This window comes from Aethalodelphis obliquidens, unplaced genomic scaffold, assembly GCF_003676395.1.
Source record: "Aethalodelphis obliquidens isolate GAN/ISIS:26980383/991018 unplaced genomic scaffold, ASM367639v1 scaffold13, whole genome shotgun sequence".
NCBI classification, from domain to species: Eukaryota; Metazoa; Chordata; class Mammalia; order Artiodactyla; family Delphinidae; genus Aethalodelphis; species Aethalodelphis obliquidens.
The window spans coordinates 30,502,953-30,515,969 of NW_020837957.1; the positions used below are offsets into that span (position 1 = coordinate 30,502,953).

The 13,017-nt window shown below is 43.8% G+C and overlaps 1 protein-coding gene across 20 annotated transcripts in view; it reads left to right on the forward strand.

The window, feature by feature from the left end:
• Positions 1-13,017, forward strand: part of TLCD4 (TLC domain containing 4) — a 100,758-nt gene that overhangs the window by 41,843 nt on the left and 45,898 nt on the right. The gene's annotated exons all lie outside the window — the stretch shown is intronic.

The following is a 13,017-nucleotide window of genomic DNA, read 5'->3' on the forward strand; positions in this document are numbered from 1 at the left end:
ATTGGTTTCTGCTTCCATCTCTACCACTGTATACCCGAGCAAGTTTATTGAACTAAGTACCTCGGTTTACCCAGCCATGAAATGGGATCCATAATGCTAGCATTTTCCTGTCGCCCTCCGTGAAAGCGCTTTGAGTTGTCTAAGTTCATTAAAGGTTCACTGTTGCTGGCCAGTATTTTCTTAGTTGTACACATCTGAGTGTGAATGTGGTGCACATTTTTATATGAAATTATAAAATTATTCTTAAAGAGTGATATTTGATAATGTTTAAATGAATCTGATTACAATTTGGGGACAAGTTGGAAGAGTCTGTGTGGATGTTAGGAGTTGATGTGTAGTAGGAAAAAAAACTGTCACTTTAGTAAAATCTTTAGCCATTCATAAACGGAGTTGAGAAAAATGGATCTTAGATTGTGTATTTTAAGTGAGATACTGCTGTGTGAGCACAGGGTATAGTTTGGAATGCAGTTTCATCTTTGTGTAGCCAGTTAAGGTAATATGGTAGAATTAATGCCAGTCCCCTTTTAAGTGTGCTATATGTGAAGTAGAGAATTTTTCCCTTGTTTATCTTGTCCTTAAATTGTATGGGTGAAACTAAGTTAGAAAAGTGGACTCCTGCAACACTAGAAAATTTGAAAGATTGGCTTGAGGAACCATGGATTTTAGTTTATTTGCCATCCTCCTTCCTCTGCCATTAGGTGATCCTGAGGATAATATATTTTCAGGATGCCTTTTTTTCCCTACCCCTGCAGCTCCCTTTTGTCACATTACCTCCCTCCAGAGTTTGAATCCTTACTGTGTGATCTTGCGTGAGTTTTACCTATCTAGGGTGGATGCCTCACACCCAGCTGCTCAGTCAGTCATGCTTTTTTACACTATTAGCTTTCTGTTCCTGTTCCTTTCACTCTAATCCTTCTTTACCTTGTTGGAAAGAAGAATGGCTTTTTGCGACTCAAGCTGTATACTTCGAGGTGCCTAGGAATGGCAGTGGTCAAGGGGCTGAAACTTTATAGTAAATTCCAAAGAAGGGAGCCTTCTACATAGACCCTAGGGTATGGATGCAAGAGTTGGCCTACCGTTTCCTTCATTTTTCTGAAATCTCCATCGGAGAGAGATTCATTTGATTAGCAAGGTAAAGAGAGGCCTCTGGAGCAGGGAGCCATCAGAAATTTAACTCAGTGCTAGATTGGTTAAGAACTTTCCCAGCTAGGAGTGGGGAAGGAGGAAGAAGCGACTTGGGTGGGGCTGGAGGGCCTGTCCTCCCAATAACCAGGTGACCAGAGAGGTGCTAAAGGAGCCCTGGATTCCTGACTGGGAAATGGGGAAAGGGCCGGGTCGCAGAGAGGGAGTGGTGGGGCTGTGAGGAGAATTCTAGAATGTGCCCTAGATGTGACTTGCCCTTTTTCCCTTTCCCTTTGAGAGTGTTTCTCGCCCTTCAGAGCCTAGCACAGCTGTCCTGCAGTTCTCAGACCTGTTCACTCTCTCCCTTGGTGCTCTAACCGATGCCCCACGTTTATGTTCCTCCCTCAAAGCTGGCCTTCCGTGTAAGAGAGGAAACTGAGCAGTTTGCTTCATAAGAGACCTTCAGACCTCATTGTCTCCCCACTCCCTTCTTGTCGAACTAATGTCCCACATCCTGCAGATTAAGGACTCATTTAGCTTTGTTATCTCTTGGAAGATTAAAAAGTGGGATACTCAGTTTGACTGAGAAAAGTAAACTGAACGGTCTACAGGAAGATACAGAAAACGAGTTTTTCTGTAGAGGAAGATAATGCATGAATTGTCTGGGTGAGAATTGTGGGCGATTGGACGCGGGAGGGCAGGACTGGGGATGGAGCTGTGCTGAACAGCTTTCGCCCTTGTCCTTGAGAGAGGAAAGGATGCCCCCATGCTCCTACAATCACCTCGTTGTGCCTTCTCTCCTTCCATTTGCCTTGTGAGAGGAAGAAGAGAGAGCAACATGGCGGTGAAGTAGCCATCTGTTCTCAAGGATGGAAGACAGGCTTTAGGGATGAGCTCCTTTCCCCTGGCGTTGGTATCAGGCACTGGATGTATTACATCAGGGAACGCATTACATCAGGAAAGTGAAGTTAATTTTGTAAGAAAATCTAAGGTGTTTCAAGAGTAACTTTGGTGATGTTTTTTCTCGTTGGAGATGAAAGGTAGCAAAGAAATGGAGTCCTGCTGCTCTGGGTTTGTTATTCATAGTGAGACAGTTGGAGGTGCTGTGAGCAGATCCTGAAAAGAGGGCTAAGGATAGCAAAGGGGTGTGTGTGTGTGTGTGTGTGTGTGCGTGCGCGCGCACGCGTGCGTGCGTGTGTGTGTTTGCTCAGAACATTGGTCTGTTCAAGGAGAGGGCAGTCCTGTGGCTACATGAGAAGGGGCTTGTGAGTCACTCTAAAAGGCCAAGGTTTGTGCAAACAGCCGATGAAGAAGACAGCTGGCAGTCTGTTCAGAGCTTGAGCCGGCACGGGGAAAGGAGTCTCTGAGCAGCAGGCCCAGTAGCAAGGGGGAGGTCTGACTAGATGGAGAAAGACTTGTTTCAGGCATTTCTGGATGACAGCACAGTACAATTTTCACATTGACTCAGGGCACAAGTAAGTGTATGTGTATCTGAAACAGGTTTCATGAAACAATATGTACCCTTACTGTGCATTGTTTCTATTTTCATTTCTATTTCTACTCTATTTCTGTTTCTGTTCTGTGTTCTGAGAAACTCATCAACTATTAATGGGTCACAGTCCACTCTTTGGAAACCATTTGTCTGCTGGATGGTAAAACAGGTTGCAGTGGAGCAGCCTGGGTCTTGGGGTTGGAGACGCTGGAGGAAGTGGGGGGCACTTAGAGTGGTTGGGAGATCCCTGGACCCCTGTCGGTGGGGACAGGGGCAAGTGTGGGAGCTCATCTGGTGTCTGGAGGGTGAAGGACTCACGTTAGTGAAAGGCAGCTGGATGGGCAGGTGCAAAAATAGAACTTCCTACCAGTTCTGTCCACTTCAAAGCAAAACAGTTGGTTTTGAGGGAAAAGGAGGCGTGGAAGGAGTAAGCTTGGATTTGAAAGTAGTATCTTTAGAGCAGTAGATTTTTCTCTGTAGGTTAAATAAGAAGACAAATGGATCCAGAACTAATTGGCTGGTAGATTTAGGCCACTTTGATCAGCTGGGTAGGGAGCAAAGGGCGTCACAGTGCAGAGTGGGTGGGTAGGCAGCACACGTCTCCTCTTCCAGCTTTGAGAAGTTCTTGCAGAAGAAGCGGATGGATGTGTTGTTTCAAAACCCCATTTGCTGATCAAACTCCTTAGGAAGTTGGCTGCTTGCCTCACAGTGAATTGGAAAAGTATTCTCATTACATTTTATAAAAGGGTTTATCAAGACTTCTTTAGACATCTATTTCAAGATCTACAGTCAAACTGGAATCATCATTCATAGTCTTTGGGATTGCCAAAAAAGCTTCTTGGAGAAATAGGTGAGACAGCATCCAGCATCCTTGAGCTAATTCCACTAGCTGTGCCCTGGATGTTTATCAAGGTCAGAGTCTATCTGTAGGCCTTTGATTTCCTTTTTATAATAATTAACATCTGACTCCAATACCTACCACCCTCACCAGTGGACAAATACAACAAAGCCGGGAGGAAAACGTACACAGGTATCAGAGATCACCCGGGTTGCTTGGTTACTGCTTGCTTTTATCATCCACATTCTGACCTAGTTGGATCCTTCCTTTGACCCATCCCTGCCTTGTCTGATTTTCTTAGTTGATATATTTCCAGTGTCTGACTTCGCTGCTCCTCCGCTGTCTGCTGTCTATCTGATGCTTTCAATCCTGGTTTCTCTGACATCATCTCTGAGCTCCAGACGTATAGTCTCCACCTGACTGTTCCCATGGAGCCCAGGCTTGGAGCCCAGGCTTGGAGCCCACGTTGGATCCCGGCCTGGGCTGTGTTGGTGTCCACTGTGACATGGCCGCTTTAGAAATAACTAATACATTGGTAGATTTATACATCGGTTTTGATTTAACTTTAAAATTTTGGGGACATGGAGAAACTATCTTGGTCAAGTTAATTTAATTAGCTTTCTTCAAATAGGCTTTAAAAAAAACCTTTAAAAAGTACATTTTGAAGGCACAGAAAACTTCTCTTTGTTTGGCACGTGTTTATTTAGTGGAAGAGGAGGAAGGAGGAATTTTCATTTGATAAAAAAATTTAGAACAAATGAAAAACCGCCCTTTACAAAGTGTTTCATTTTAGGGATATAATTCCCCAAACTAGTCTTTCTCAATTAACATGTTTTGCTCTAATACATGTAAAAATATTGAGCCAATTATGAATTTAAATGCTTTATAATTTGTTATATGCTGTTTTAAGGGCTTATAAATTCTATAGCTATGTTCCGACGGAGAAAGATTCTTTGCCTTTTCATATTTTAACAACGTGTATGAGTGTTACTGAACACATCAATTTCTTACACGCTTTGTGCAGAAATCCAGGACAAGATAAAGTCGATAGGGAGGAAGGCCAAGTTGCGGGAAGGGGAGGCCTGGCTGCTTGGAGCAAAGGCAGCATGTTTGGAGTATCCCAGTTGAGTCTCTCGGAACAAACCCTTAAGACATTAGGCATTTTGAGGATTTGAGAATGCATTATAGCCTCAAGTCTCTAAATGTTTCCTTCAGTGTTTTTTATTTTTAAATTACAGAAGTGACACTTGCATATTATAAGAAACGTTACAGACAGTCAGTGTTCAAGAGAATGAAAGTTCACTTCTTCCCCTTCCCCCAGCTCCCACCTCTCGTGGCTTCACCCCCAACCTCAACCAGTTAGCAGTTTGGGGGGTATAGCTCTTCAGACCTTCTTTCTGTACAAATGCCAGAGCGTGCCAAGCTATGTATTTATGACAAATTTATCATTTCGCAGCCTACTTTTTTCCTACGTGGTAGTATGTGATGGACATTTCTTCTGTATCCTCTTGTTCATTTCAGTGTCTGTGTAACTTGGGATAGTGTGCCTGTACCAGTATATTTAAGCATTTCCCTAGCACTGCACCTTAAGGTTGCTTCTGATAACTAATGCTATAGTTAATACTCTTGTACGTGCATCCTTTCACACTCATGTGAACTTGTTTTGAGGATAAAAGATAAAATCATTAGTATACTGTGTATTTCATAGTTCAGGTAACATAGTGCTATCAAAAAGTACATATTCTGCCATTTAATTCCCCCCAATATTTTTTTAGCAGTAAAAGCACAGCACTGGACACTGTAGGGATTTTAAAGTGGGGCAATGCACAGCCCTTGCTTACCAGGGCTCTCTCTCTAGAGTAGGGGGATTAGGCATACACACTGACTATAATATCTTTACTTTTATTTATACCCCACCTTGTTCCAAAAAAAGATTAGGGAAGGCTTGCAAAGATGCATACATATGACAAGATAAAATAAACTTAGGATGAAAAAGAAAAATAAGTCAAAGGAAAATACGATGGAGGTATGAGGGCGCGTGTACTTTGAAGTACTGTTCTCTTCTTCCTGGAAGTTCTGGCTGTCAGCTTCCCAGCAGCCAAGGAAAAGAGGCAAACAATCCAGAACAAGCTTCAAGGTGTCCAGAAGAGAAACCACATTGGAGAAGCCCATCTAGTCCTGATTCTAGGAGGTGAAACAAATGTCTCCTTTGGATTTGCATCCAGAAAATGCTGCCTTTGCAGTGGCCGGCCTTCTCAACCACATTCCTGGTAGTGTAGTACAGTCAAACCTAGTGACCTTGCTTTATGATGCATTTCATATCATGTTCCTCAGTTCTGGCCAGGGGTGTCATGCCTTGGCACTGAGCAGTGAAGGGTCATTAGGATGAGGTGTAAGTTCATGGGTTTAATCCAGAAAAAGCTTTAAGAGGATGCATGACCAATGAAAACAGCAATCTGATATTGTTCCTGGATAATTTTTTTCTACAAGGTAGTAGAGAATATATAATTTTAGTGGAATTTCTGTGAGTAGAACCCATTTGCCCACGAATACTAGGCTTGCAACTTAAAAAGCAAGAAGTGAAGTTGTTTTTGATGGCATTAATGTATTCGAACCATAGCAAAGATTGAACAAAAGGTTTTCCTTTGGGTTTCCCTGGTGGCGCAGTGGTTGAGAGTCTGCCTGCCATTGCAGGGGACACGGGTTCGTGCCCCGGTCCGGGAAGATCCCACATGCTGCAGAGCGGCTGGGCCCGTGAGCCATGGCTGCTGAGCCTGAGCGTCCAGAGCCTGTGCTCCGCAACGGGAGAGGCCACAACAGTGAGAGGCCCGCGTACCACAAAAAAAAAAAAAAAAAAAGGTTTTCCTTTAAAATAATAAAGAGCAAAACTCTGCACTTGATCCATGTAGGAAGGATGGTAATCTTCACATTGGTCAGCTCCACAAGTTAGAAAGGTCAGAGCCATCATTCCAAGAAGCCTTGAGGGCATCACCAGGCTTAAAATTGTTAATAGGTTATAGAATGAGTAGTTCTGGGATTAGGGGGTCTACGAGCTGGGGCTGCTTGACCCTGTTTTGTAAAGCTGGGGGAAGTTCAACTTTCCTGAGCCACCTGGATCTGAGCTTCTATAACCCCATTCGCTTAAGTCTGGCCTCAGGAACATTGCCCCAGAACAGTTCTTTATTACCAAGTCTATGGGCCAAGCTTAGGTATTTGACAGGACTTAAGCCTGTATTTAAACATGACGTTTGTAATAAATGTTAAACTTGAGGTCACCTGAAGCCACATCAGATGTGTTTTGTGCATCATCACCTCTCTGGCCTGTGAAATGGTTCAAAGAAACACGTCACTGCATTTAGATTTTTTGGCTACCTGATAGTGTCAAACCAGATACAGAGTCAGATAAGTACCATGTTTATTGGAAAATAATGCAGTTGGAATCAGTGTGAGGCAACAGCAGTCTTATGGGAGGAGGTCAGAAGAGAAACCACTCTCAAAGTACCCTGGGTAGGGTTTTAAGTTGCTCTTAGGTAACAGGATAAAAGTCCACTTAGACAATTTAGTAACTCCTTGGCTGTCTTCTCATTTAAGCCACCAGATTTCCATTTGGATCATAGGTGTAGACAAGCTTCAGGGCCCCTAGGCCAAAGGTTAATAGGAGGCGGAAATGATCATATTGCTTAAGATACAGAATAGCCTATCCCTGTGTGACTTGGTGCCATTGGTGAGTCAGGTGTAACGTTTCCCCGTTAGGAAATGTGTTAGGAACGGGTGGTAATAATAAACGATATCCTTTATGGAGTGGTGTTTGGATCTATTGCCGAACGACAAACCACCCTAGCAACCTAGTGGCTTAAGACAATTTCTCATGATTCTGTGGGTGGCTGGGCAGTTACTCTGCTGGTGATAGGCTCACTCGCTCATGTGTCTGCATTCAGCTGGGGGGTCAGCGGGGCTGGAAGGTCCAGGATGGCTTGCCACCATGGCTGGCAGTTGGTATTGAGTGTTGCCTGCCAGCTGGGCAGCTTCAGTTCTCCATGCGGCCTCTCATCCTACATAGGCTAGACAGCCTTCTTTACACGGCAGTTTCAGGGCAATGCTCTAAGAGTGTGAAAGGCAGATGCTGCAAGGTCTTTTGCTGTGGATGGTAGGATGGCAGTGTCACATCGCAAAGGAATGTACGGTCATTAAATGATCTACCACAAGTGGCTGGATGTGCCAGGCACTGTGCTAGGTGTATTTAACTTGTCTCATTTAAGCCACATAACCGTCTTGCCCCATTGGCGTTCTTATCTCCATTTTGTAGAACTTGCAGGTCAAGAGGTCATATTCCTCTTGAGCGAAAGACCACTTGATGAATACTGGGACTAGGACTGGATTCTAGCTTGCTCTCTCTAGCCAAATGGAATTTGGCTTAAGAACTCAGCAGGTGGGAGAAATTTGCTCAGTTGTTCATCAGCCCCTCTAACCCATTTAATGCCGTCTCCTGTTTCCTATGGGGAGCAAGCAAAAGAGAGAAATAGGGGGCAGGCGGGCAGAGCCCTGCCTCAGTCACTTCCTTGCAACCTGAGGACTTCCTCAGGGGTAATCAGATCGACAATTTGGAGGTGAGAAGACCTCCCTGTCTCCTTAGGTCCCGACTTCCTAGGTTGCTTGGCAGGTGTCCCAGTGATTCCTTAAAAAAAAAAAAAAAAAAAAGAACAAAACATAGTTGCCCTATTATAAATTGTGTTATTTTAAGTTTATAATAGAAAAAAAACATAGTTGCAAAAATCTTGCTCTGTCCAGCTTTTCCTTGATTTCATAGTGTTGGCAGAAAGCCAAGAGATGTCCCCAGCCGAATGGCTCCTTCTGTGATCCCTCCAGGAAAGGAAGAGCAGAAATGTGGAAATAAGTACATCAGAAGCTGGTAGAGGTTGAATGCAGAACCTCTTGCCTCTTCCGGAGTCCCCCAGGTGATGTGGTGTCGCCCGGTCCCTACTTCAGCTTCAGACCCCCTCACTCACACGGACCCCGTCTGAGGCTCAGGGAGTGTGTTGTATTTGAAATGTTGAGTTCCTTAAAGATGGGCTCTGAAATTACATAAACTTGCAGGACCTTACTTTTTATTTGTGTCAGATACTGTATTAGTGTGACCTTCTAATTACCATTGTCTTCTGGCTTAAGGCATTCTGGTTTATTCCAAATCCAGTGGCTGTGGTTGGAGCTCATAGGTTTAAAAAACAAAGACTTCTTTATGAAAGTTTTGAGTGGAGTAAGATGCTAAGAAGCAACATTTACCAAGTAAATAAAATGTGCCGTCTGTGCTTTGAGCCTTAAGACCCTAGAAAATGAAGGGTTTTTTTCTCTGTTTTTTGCCTGCCTTGGGTCTTTGTTGCTGCGTGCGGGCTTTCTCTAGTTGCGGAAAGTGGGGGCTACTGTTCATTGTGGTGCGCGGGCTTCTCATTGTGGTGGCTTCTCTTGTTGCGGAGCACGGGCTCCAGGGCTCAGTAGTTGTGGTGCACGGGCTTCAGTAATTGTGGCACGCAGGCTCTAGAGAGCAGGCTCAGTAGTTGTGGCACACAGGCTTAGTTGCTCGGTGACATGTGGGACCTTTCCGGACCAGGGATTGAACCCGTGTCCCCTGCATTGGCAGGCGGATTCTTAACCACTGCTCCACCAGGGAAGTCTGAAAATGAACTCTTGAATTTCCTAAGGGGAGAATTCTTCAGTGGGTTGGGAGCTGGGAAAGAAGGGCTTTTTTCATTACAGCCACACTTCTTGTTAGGCATTATAAAAACAAATTCCAAGCCAGGAGTCAGTGTAAAATGAAATAAAAAATTTAAAATAAGAACAACAAAAAAGTTGCCATGACAGATTAACTATATTAGATTTCATTTGATTTATTTTTAAGTTAATAGCTAGAACATGTAAAACGTATCAGTAAATGTAAGCTAGGAGAATAAGAATAAAAGTTTTGTTAAGATTCTAATTAAAAATACCTATAATAGGAGGGAGAATTGATAAAGTGTGGTAGGCAATTAAGGCGAAACATTATTTCTTGAAAGAGCAGGAATTCTCAGGGAGGGTTTAAGGAGATGGGATAACCCCTCACCCTTGTTTTGTCAGAACCTCTTGATGGGGACTCTGGGCTATGTGAAAAATATATGTCAAGAAACCTTATCCCCCCACCCCCTGCCCAGAAAACAAACTATAGAAAGGAGACTTACAGAATCTTCTTGACTGGTAGGAATAAGCAGAACATATACTGAGAAAATATTGTGTGATGCAGGAGGGGTTGGGGGAAGCTTTGGGATATGAACATATGAATTAGAGAGATCAGAGATTCCTAGAAGGCATTTAGCATAGGATGTAAAGGGACAGGATTATGAGAGATAAAAGGGAAATCTTGTATAAGGAGATAGGTAACAATATGAGCTAACTGTCAAAACAGTTCTCTGAGTTGCGGTACAAGATGGGACCACCCCAGAGCCCCTGAGTGAGGGCGTTTCTTGCTGGGGGTGGATGACTCTTACAGCCCGTTTGGGGAACAGAGTTCGCTCCTTCCTGTCCTAACCCACTCTGATTGTAATTACTACGTAGAATTGTGGGGAAAATAAAGGCCAGTTAGAAATGACTATTTAACCTTAAATGTTTCATTCTTTGTTTTCATCAAACAATCGATAATCCAAAAAAATTGTTTCAGGGGAGTATCCATCGCCAAGGTCTGTAACAGGCGGAATCAAACAGTTTAACTTGAATCCTGTTATATGCTCTTGGAAGAGAAAGGGTTGAAAGTATGGGAAAAATATAAAGGACACCCTTATTCAGAGTTTAGGATCTTAACTGACAGGGAAGAACCATGGAGAAATCTTTTCTATAGTAATGAGCAATTCTTTGTTGAATCTTAAGTAACATCATATCACCGAGAGAGGGAGTGTAACTTAATCATATTAATGTAGGGTTCCTTAGCCTTTCCAGGTTTAGACTTCATTTCTTTCCATTTGCTTCAGTTTAAAAAGCAGCACCATGAATACTGGAGGATTTATAGAAGTTCGGTTGACATTTATGCCGCTGGCTTCCTTTAGACTTCTACTCTAATGCTAATGGTTCTCGAGCTTGATGCTCAGAAAAGAAAAAGAGGTGGAATTCTCCTAGCTTTTTTTCATATAGCTCTCAACGCAGAATTAACAACAACAATGAAAAATAAAAACGGTGAGTGTAGTTAGCTGAAAACTTTGTACACATTTGATTAGATGCTTAAATTTTTACATGAATGAAAAGTCAAAAGTGGGTGGTATGATGAGTTATTCTTTACTAAGGGGTTTTAACATCTCTGGTTAATTATTGACATTTCATGAGCATTGAGAAAGATGATTGCAATGATTGCAATGATTTCATACCACCCGTATGAAAATGCAAGTAAAACCAGAATGGGTGGGGAGCAGGTATTTTTCTGGTAGGGTTTTTGTTTGTTTGGTCTGGTAAATATCTCATTTTCTGTAGTCACGTGTTCATTTACAAATGATTTACAGTTTGCTAGTAGAGACTTTTAAAAAACTTTTACGTGTTAGGGCTACTGACATGGTAGATAAGTTCAATAAATAAGTACATCTGTAATTGATGAGAGTATGAAAATACAGTGCAAATTACAGTTAAATATACACATGAAGTCTTTGAACATATATCACACGTTGTAAGGAGTTTGGCATAGACAAACCAAATATCATACCGCTGTGGTCTGAATGTTTGTGACCCACCCCCACCAAAATTCATGTGTTGAAATCCTAACCCTCGAAGTGGTGGTACTGGTAGGTGGAGCCTTTGTGGGTGATTAGATCATGAGGGTGGAGTCCCCATGAATGGGATTAGTGCTCTTGTAAAAGAGATGCCACAGAGCTTCCTTGCCCTTTCGGCCATGTGAAGTCTGTGACCTGGAAGAGGGCCCTCACCCAACCATGCTGGTACGCTGATCTCGAACTTCCAGCCTCCAGAACGATGGGCAATAAATTTATGATGTTTATAAGCCACTCGGTCTGTGGTATTGTGTTACAGCAGCACAAACGGAGTAAGGCACACACTCAATGTTATTTCATTTATAACATTGGTGCTCTTAGCTTTGGGATATTTGGAGGTGAGAATCCTTTTGCAGTGAATATGTGTTCATACTATACTACTAGGGTTGTCAATTTAGAAAATTTTTCTTTCTAGTGTTCTGATTATACTGGTAAAATGAGGGACCTGTGACTGATCAGGTACTAGCAGAATGGAAAACACGTGTAAGAATACGAATGTCTGTTGTCATCATTATTATATTTCATAGACATTTATTGAGCACATGCTGTGTGGCGGGCACTGTGTTAGGTATGGGGACACCATGGTGGGGGGGAAATGTTTGTGTTTCCCACCCTCATGGGGCTCACATTCCTCTGGGGGAAGGAGATGTTCATTTAAATTGCAGCTGTAAAGGAGAGGGACATGATGCCATGTGAGCAGACCGGGGCGGGGGGGTGGGGGGGGATTGCTCCCAGAAGGCTTCCCTGAGGAAGTGATGATTGACCTGAGAGCTGAGGGGCCTGAGCGTTACAGTGGGGGATGGAGGGGCGGGGTGGGAGTCGGGGGATAGCTTATGCAGAGGCCTTGTAGAGGGAGGGAACATGGCATCTTTAAGGGTCAGAAAGGCCACATGCCCTCAAGAGGGCAAGTGCCACTTGAGGCTGGGGAGAGCAGGGCCCTCATCAGAGGACTGGGCAACCAGTGAAGGTTTAAGTTGGGGGTAGGTGAGGAGGTGGCATGACCAGAGACAGCTTTTAGAGCCAATTCCCTTGGAGTCCTCCAGTCTGTTCTCTACACTAAGGAGGCCAGTTTGGAGACAATTCAGAATAGTGGTGGTAGCAGCTTGAGGAAAATGGATGTTTCTGAAAGCTGCTTAAGAAGGGGAAGGATATGGTGGCTTAGCAGGAGGGTGCAGAAAGCAAGTTATCGGGGACGGCTCCTAGGTTTCTGGCTGTCACATGTGGGGTGTACAGTGGTACCATTCACAGAAAGGAAGAACCTGCAAGAGGACCAAGTTTAGAGATTAGGCCATGAGCTTGGTTTGAAATGCGTTTGAAATGCTGTGTGGTGCTGACAGCTAGGCAGTTGGCCATACATGTCAGGAGCTCAGAGAGGAGACCTGGGATGGAGATTAAAACTTGAGATTTTTCTGCATGTAAGTGGTAACCGAAGCCACAGGTATAGGTGAAATCACACAGGAAACAAGTAGAAGAGAGTCTGGGACTGAGGCTTAGGGAATTCTGCTCCTCAGTGTCTGGGCAGAAGAAGAAGTGTGATGTCATGGAAACACAGGGAAGAAAGTGTTTCAAGGAGAAAGTAGTCAGTGGCGTCTAATGTTGCTGAGATGTCAGGTGACACGAAGGCCACACATAGAAGTCATTGCTGACCTTAGCAATAGCTATTTCAGGGGAGCGACGAGGGTGGGGACAGGAATGAGGTGGGCTGAAGAGTGAGAGACCTGGGAAATGATGACAATATGGAAAAACCATTCTAGAACTTTGTCCTTAAAGGCGGGGGGGGGGGGGGGGGG